The sequence below is a fragment of the Tupaia chinensis genome, unplaced genomic scaffold (assembly GCF_000334495.1).
Source record: "Tupaia chinensis unplaced genomic scaffold, TupChi_1.0 Scaffold000095_1, whole genome shotgun sequence".
In the NCBI taxonomy this organism is placed as follows: domain Eukaryota; kingdom Metazoa; phylum Chordata; class Mammalia; order Scandentia; family Tupaiidae; genus Tupaia; species Tupaia belangeri.
In genome coordinates this window covers 558257-566727 of record NW_006159557.1, presented here as the reverse complement: position 1 = coordinate 566727, position 8471 = coordinate 558257, and the positions used below count along the sequence as shown (strand labels likewise).

The window sequence follows — 8471 nt, the reverse complement described above, 5'->3', positions numbered from 1 at the left end:
CACTCTATGATAGAGAGCAAAAAATCGGAGGACATAAAAGCAGTGAAGGTACTTAATGAGAATAGGACAGTGTGGAATGGGGTAAGTGAAGAGAAGAGGATAGAGAAAGATAGCAAGTGAACAATAGAGAGGCAGGACGTTAGTGAGAAACAGATATGGCTTATTACCTGTTGATGATGACATGTATAGTATTCTCAACTGGATTGGTCTGAGAAGTATTTCATGATGGGCAAAGTATTTTTACAAGCAAAATGAGAAATAGCGATGGACTGTTTTAAAAAATAATTAGAAAAATAAAATAATGATTGGGGAAAACAGAAAAGATATTGAATGTTGAAGCGGGGAGATTAATGTCTCTGTACTGACTGACATGCATGACGTTCCCTTTTGAAAAAACAATGTAATACACTGTAAAGTTATATGTAATCCAATGTAATATAAAGAAGATTATGATGATAATAAAAAAAATTAAAAAAAAAATCGTGCCCAACATGTATGCATGCATGCCCAAAATCCCAGGAGGAGAATGGAGGAGAGGGGTCTGGCCCTCTCCTTGGGGGGTGATTTCTCACTTTCCCTCTCACTGTCAATCTCTGTCTCTCTCCAGAGAGTGCACTCCCTCATGGCGGGGAAATAAAAAGTATTCAATTTTTTTGTTTTTTTGGAGATTTTTTTTTTTGCCATAGGGCATGTGTGCTCATCAGAGAGACAGAGACAGAAAGCGAGAAATCCCCCCCCCGCCAGGGGGGATGGCCACGCCGCAATCCCTTCTCCTCCATTCTCCTCTCGGGATCTTGGGCACGCACGCACACGTGCCCGGCATGAGTTTAAGCCACCGGGTCCGGGACTCGAACCGCGGTCGACTATGTGGGAGTCCAGCGACATAGCCATTACGCTAACTGCTGGTCCCAAAAGTATCCATGTTTTAGCATTTAAAATAATTGTATTCCTTTTTATGACGGAATATTATGCTGTTGTATGTATATTTGCATCCATGTGTTGTCTGAGCTGGATGTTATCCAAGGATCTTTTTCATTCCCCTTCAGTTATCCACCTTTAAGGCCCTGATGGAATTGCACTTCCACATGGAAATCTCCTGTGAAGCTCAAGGGCACTATCACCTCCACTCCTAACTAGAACACTACACTTAAATCCTCGTCACACATAGCTGATTGTGTCTTTTCCCATCCTGGTATCATTTACTGTGGACTTCATGATGTTCCCTCTTCTCAGTATTTTATGGTGAATGTTTGTTCCAGTGGAACATGGCAGAGAATTGCTTCTGGAAGATGTGTGGATTGGTTGGCTGCTTGTTTTCAGGAAATAGGTTTGCCTTTCTAAATTTTTTAAAAATTAAAAAAAAAAAAATTAAAAAGAGAGCCAGCAGGTGATGTGGAGTTTAAGGCGTTAGATTCCACCTGGCCAGCTTGGATTTGGTGGCTTGAAAATCACTCCGGGCACAAGTGTGTATGTGCCCAAACTCCTGAGAGGAGCGTGGAAGGGAAGGGATTGAGACATGGCTATCCTGGCTGGGGGGTGATTTCTCACTTTCCCTCAGTGTCTCACCACAAGCACATATGCCCTGTAGGAAAAAAAAGCAAGCAAGCAAGCAAGAAATATATATATATATATATATATATATGCTCTAGAAGCTAGTTTGGCATAAGCAATCATGTGTTTCATTTCATTTTATCAACAGATACTTAGCTATGTCCATCTTTATGTTCTTTATTGCCATTTAAAATAAAAGAACATACTCTCTCTGGAAGTAATCTAATTTCGTCTCTAGCATTTCTGTAGGGCTCTTTTTTCTCATTCTTTGTCTCTTAGCTACACTCACGAGGACTCTATTACTCCCTCTTCATTCCTCTCATTTCCTTCTCACTCTTCCCCACCCCCTACGTACCCCCCAAACTGGACACACCCACACACTCTTAACTTCTATACCTCACTCTGTACTTTGGCTTAAGGTGCCACTGAAAGAGGCTTTTCTCAGGAGGTTTTGGTCAAATGATTAAAATAATTATTTAAAAAATCAGATAGTTGGAAAAGACTGATTTTAACTCTTGAGTGAGTCTGGTATTGTCTTGTTTTTCTTTATTTTTCTAATTACCCATGTAACTTGTTTCCATGTAATCATTTTTTCCCAGTGTTGGAGAAATTCTCTCTTGTTATCTTCTTGGAATCACTATTAATAGGAAACAATCTTATTTTCTCTTCACGATGTGAGTCTGCCCCTTACCAGGCTAGTCATTTTCCAGATTTTTTTTTCTTGTTTTTCAAGGATATAGAGTCAGACGAGTGATAAATGATCTTCCTGTTCATCACGATAGTTGATAATGTTCCCCAAACTTGAAAAGAATCTAGCTGTCAATTTGTAACACTGTTCACATGTTTCCTAAAAAGATAAGTAAGTCCTACAGGATCAGAATTCCTACAAATGCATTTCATTTTGGTTTTTGGCAAAAGGAGCTTTATTCCTCCTCAGGGGATTCATCTCAATCCCTCCGCATTGTCTTTCTCCTGGAGATTCCTCATTCCAACCACACACATCTGCATTTCTATGCTAATAATGTTGCAACTCATTTTTGCCATATGGTCTAAGGAGTGTATACTTCTCTTTTCCAATAAATGATAGTTTCCTCTCCTAAGAACATTGCAAAAATATCCAGCCATAATAATAAAAGCCATTTTGAGTTTTCTACACAAGACTTTATGTCTACTTAATATAAAATAATTAAGGACCTAATTTATGGATGCTACATTTCCATCTGTTACTATGCTCAAGGATTTATATTGTGCTAAGTGTTAGCTTTATTTTTCTGTCCAACAGATATTTAGCGATTACTTACCAGATGTTGGGTGCTGCACTTGGTACGGAGATATAAGGATGAGGAGATGTAAACAGTCCCTGCTGCTCTGCTCCAGATGGCAGTGTCTAGGGGAAGGCACAGAGAGTCAACAGCAAAGAGCGAAACAGTGTGGAAGGTACTGTTTTGGGAAGTGGAAGTGTTACTAGCTGTGAGAGCTAGTAATACCATCAGGGTGACAATAGTTATCAGTCCATGTATAACAATAGCCATGTCCCAGGCATTGTTTTTAACTTACTCTTCACAGCAACCTTGTTATGTTGGCACTTACTATTATATTCTTTTACAAATGAGGAGACTGAGACACATAAATAGTAAGTAACCTAACGTCCCACAGGTCAAAGGTAGTCGAGTCTATCTTTAAAGGGCACTTAACTCAGATTTGGTGATATTGAGAGGACATCTAAGAGGAAATGATGTGTAGACATGGTGTTAATAGTAAGTAGGAATTTTCAGGGAGAAAAGACCTAGAGAAGGCCATCTCAGACACAGAAAAAATGAGGACAAAGTCTGGCATTAGGAAAGAACAAATCATGTTCAAGGAATTGAAACAAGGTTAAAATGAAGAAAGTGTTAAATGATCATATTAGGGTAAGAAGGAGCAGATTATGTAGGTGATGTAGGCCTTATTCAAGAGCATAGATTTTTGTCTTAAGAGGAGGGAGCCATTGAAGCAGGATGGTGACATGATCAAATTGCTTTTAAAGCCCCTTTGCTAGTGGAATAAAGAATGAGTTAACGGGAGCTAAGAGCATCCACTGGGTGTCTCAGTAGATGATTGTTGGGGTGATTCAGATAAAGGATATGAACAACCTGCTCTATGGTTAGCAGTAATGAGAACAGAGAGAAAAGATCTGAGAGATCTTCAGGAAGCAGGGTCCATAGGAATGGGTGACAGGTTTATGTGGGATATAAAGAAAGACAGATGCTCTTGCTTGGGTAACATGGGGTAACAATGCCATCCTCTAAGAGAGGGAAAAATAAGCACAACTGATTTGGTGTGAAGAAAAAGATGAGTTCAGTGGTCCACATGATTTAGGGCACGATGAGTTTGATGGACTGGTACCTGGAAGGCAGCTGGGTAGATAGGAATGAAGCTTAAGAGACAGATTTGAGCTGTAGTTGTGCTTTTGGGAGCCTTCATTATGTAGATAACTTGCAAAGCATCAGTGCCCATGAGATTGCTCTGGAAATGTGTGTAGAGTGAGAAGAGGGTTTGATCAGCTCTCAAGAATTATGTTACTAAGTGAATTAAATAAGTAGTGTCTTCTTTAATGGAAACCAAGAAGAGACAGAGGAAAAGAAGTAGAAAATCCAGAAGAACGTATTGGCATAGAGAAGACTTCTAGGGTAAAAAGTAAAGACTTCAAAGTAAAATCTACCAAGAGCTCAAAAGCAAAACAAAACAAAACCTCCCCAAACAAATGAACAAGAAACAAATGAATGACAATGAGGCTACAGACGACCTCGGTAAGAGGAATGCCAATGGAGAGGTAGGCAGGAAGGTCAACACCATGGGTAGAGGACATAAGGGGAGGCGAGTGGAAAGAATAAATGCAGACAAATTTTATAAAGATATTTGACTATGATGGGGAGGAGAGAAAAAGCTGGAGGGAAAAGGAGGGTAGAAAGACTTTTAAAAGTTTAATTTATGTTGGAAAGAAGTAGGGTAAGAAGAGGGGAAGAGGGGAACCAGCAGTTAGCGTAATGGCTGTGTCGCTGGACTCCCACGTAGTCGACCGCGGTTTGCGTCCCGGACCCGGTGGCTTAAAACTCAAGCCGGGCGCGGGTGCGTGTGCGTGTGTGCCCAAGATCCGGAGAGGAGAATGGAGGAGAAGGGATTGCGGCGTGACCATCCCCTCTGGGAGGTGAGTTCTCGCTTTCTGTCTCTATGGCTCTCTCTGTTTCTCTGGCACACACATGCGCCCTATAGCCAAAACCTCTCCAAAAAAAAAAAAAAAGAAGAAGAAGAAGAGGGGAAGAGGAAGGGAGAAAGTGATGCAGGGAGGGACAGAAATGTCAATATTGATTGAGTGTATATGATGATAAAATGATTGACGGATAGGTTGGGGTCACCAAGTAGGCAGGAGGTGATGGAAGCTACAGTCCACCAAGGGACTGGTCACTTTAATTGTGGAGAAGATGGACAAAGTTGCTGGGAAATTTGGAAGTGAGAAACTGAGAGAGCTACTAACTAATGAAGAGCATGTGCTGTAATCTGTATAACAAGGCCACCTGATGAGAAAGTGGTAGGGAGGTCATGCACTGAAGGCTTCAGGACAGTTCAGATTGCTTGATCAGCTGCTGCGGGGAATGGAGAGAGGAGCTGGGAGGACCGGCAGGTAACTGGGTGGAGTTGGGAGCCAGCACTCACAGGAGAACCAGTCTTTGTGTTCATTTGCTTTTCTTCAGTATCTTGGGCACAAGTTAAAAAACAGAGACAAGAAAATTGATCCAGGAGTAGGAGATTTGGAAGGAGACTATGGCAGAAAACAAGTAGTACAGGGGAGTTGGAGGCAGGGGCCATGTGAGGGTCACTGGACTCCATTTGGCTATGGAAGGCCATGAAGATAGGCAGGGACTGAGAGGGAGAAAGTAGGGGAGGAGGTGCCCACGTCGAAGAGCAGTTGTGCTGGGAGAATTGAGTGCTGGAGCCATGGCCGGAGAGAGCGAGGTTTAAGTGGAACTTTTCCGAGGTGGAATATTTTGAGACCAGGTCTGGGGAAGGCTATGGACTGGGTAATCGTGGTTGAGCAGACGGGTGCACAGAGCTGGTCCAGCGGACCCACTGACTCCAGTGGCTCAGGAGACACATCCTGGCTGCCCTGAAAGGCTCAGCGCTGGCTGTGGCTGAATCTGAGACTGATTTATTAGAAAGGTAAAAGAACTTATTCAGGCTTCTCTTTCTTTCTTTCTTTCTTTTTTTTTTTTTTTTCCATTTTTGTTTGCCAGAGGGTCCATGGGCTCTCCAGAGAAAGACACAGAGAGAAAGAGACAATGAGAGATCACTTCCCACGAGGCATGATTACACCCACCACAATCCCCTCTCCTCCATCCTTCCATCCTCTATTCTTCTTCTTCTTTTATTTTATTTGTTTTTTTAAGAGAGAAACTTTTTTCAATAGAGTGCATGCACTCCCTGGAGAGATGGAGAGAGACTTGAGAAACAGAAAGAGAGAAATCACTCCTCAGGGGGATGACCACACCACAACTCCTTCTCTATTCTCCTTTTGTGGGATTTTGGGCACACATGCACACACACCTGGCACGAATTTTAAACTGCTGTGTTTGGGACTTGAACCACAGCCGACCATGTGGTAGTCTAGTGCCTTAACTGCTGTGCTGACCCCCATTCTCTCTTTTGGAATTCTGGGCAAGCATGTACATTTACCTACAGTGTTTTTCAAGCCACCGAGTCTGGTATTCAAACTGATCAATTAGCCATGTGAGATCTCCCACCTTAACTGCTGGGTTGTAGGCTGGCCCCAGGCTTCCCTTTATGTTCACGGTTGCTACAAAATAGAGTATGAGCCCCAGAGTCCACCTTACAGACTTTTCCAAACTAGGTAGCTTGATATCAATTTCTGAATATGGAAATAAACATGCCAGTTTCCATTTCTAGAAGAAAAAGACTCTGTTGAGCTGAACGAAAAAGTACAATATCATGTCCAATGATTCTCCAGGAGGAAAAGATGGTAAAGGGGGGCTGACAGCAAAATGAAGTCAGGAGAAGGAACCGCCGGAGATGTGGAGCAGGCCGCTTTACGTGATCAGGAGCCATGGTGCCACCGGATAGGTCTGCGAGGCACAGCTCGTCCAGGTCTGTGGCAGTGGCTCCCAGATGGTGTTGTGCATGGTACCACCCTGGGATATTTCAAAACTCCTGATGCCCAGAGTTTACTCCACTGCCTGGGGTGAGAGCCAGGCACCAGTGTTTCTTTTTTTGTTTGTTTGTTTTTAGAGAGAGATTTTTGTTATAGGGCACGTGCACTCACCAGAGAGACAGAGAAAGACAGAGAGACAGAAAGTGAGAGATCACCGTTGGCCACACTGCAATCCCTTCTCCTCCATTCTCCTCTTGGGATTTTGGGTATGCGTGCACATGTGCCTGGCATGGGTTTTAAGCTGCTGGGTCCAGGACTTGAACTGTAATCGACTACATGGGAGTCCAGGGACATAAACATTACACCATCTGCTGGCCCCAGGCGTCAGTATTTTTAAACCATGTCTAGATAGTTCCTGTGTACAACAATATTTAGGAACAGAACTTTCTCCTATGGGTTGCAAGAAGGGCACATCTGCGGTGCAGTTGGTGTATGTTTGGCAGTGTCCTCGCTGGAGAGGCTCGGATGCCAGCCGAAGCTCTGCTCAGTGCAAGCTGGCACACCGTGCAGAGGCATGGAGCAGGGAAAGCATATCAGTGAGTGGGTTTCAGGTACATGGAGCCCTCTAGGGTACTGGCTTTCCCAAGAAGTAGAATTTAGAGACCTTGCAATCATGATTTTCAAACTGTGTCTGAGAAGCTCTAGGGACCTGGTAAGAAGGGGGGGAGTCAGAAGCTATTGCGGGGGGAGGACCAAGAGAGGACTAGGAGGCAGGGGATCCCCTGTGAATGGACAGAGGCTACTCTAATTAGATTGTTCACATTTTGGGCTTCCAGGTAAGATACTATTTGAAGTGAAATTTCTTATCCTTAAAAAATAAAGAGAAAGAGAGAGAGGATGAGAATCGTTGATCTAGGGCAGGGTTTGGTCAATTGTGGTCCCTGGGCCTAATAATAGTTGTCTATTTTTAAGTGGTTGGAAAAAGGAACTTATGATACATGAAAATTATGTGAGATTCAAATTTCAGTATTCAGAGTTTCACTGAAACACAGCCACCCCCTTCACTTCGGTTTGTCTGTGGTTGCTTTGTGGCAAAGCGGAGTCGTCAGGATAAAGACCACACGGTTGACAAAGCCGCAGATGTTTACTATGTAGCCCTTCACAGAAAGTATGTGCCAACTCTTATTCTAGGAGAATCAATGGAAATCCCATTTTTGTTTGTTTTTGCAGCGTGGCAATAGTCACCTCACCACGCCTGTCAGGAAATTGTAAGGAGAACATATGTTTTATCCACACAAGCAAGCACTTACTGTATGTGTCGTAGTCTGTTATTGTGTTGCTAACAATACATGAAACTGGGTGATTCTATAAAGACAAGAGAGGGTGACAGGAAAGTCCAAAAGCCTAGGCCTATAGCACGTTGGACGGGAGCAGAGAGGATGATGGGTATGTGCAGAGGAGTGCAGGAAGCTGCTCTTGTTCTTCCTTTCATAGCAACGAGATCTCCCCAGAGCCAACCCCTTCTGAGAGCTAAACCTGGGAATACATTTCTGACATTGACCGAGGTCACTGAATAACATCTGAGAACGTCTTCATGCTGTTTGAACACGTGGATGTGTGTGGCGGTGGTGTCAGGTAGCCATTTGATACTCAGTCTTACTCTTGTTGAAAACTTAATTTAGGGAGTTCAAGGCAGAGACGTTTGAGCTGATGCCGATTATTTCCCTTATAAGTAGGTGGTACTTGCCACTTTTACTCGATTCAACCACCTTGGGGA

The 8471-nt window shown here is 43.2% G+C and overlaps 1 protein-coding gene across 1 annotated transcript in view; it reads left to right on the top strand.

Moving 5' to 3' along the window:
- FAM124B (family with sequence similarity 124 member B) overlaps positions 1 to 8471 on the top strand; it is a 21599-nt gene that overhangs the window by 12021 nt on the left and 1107 nt on the right. The gene's annotated exons all lie outside the window — the stretch shown is intronic.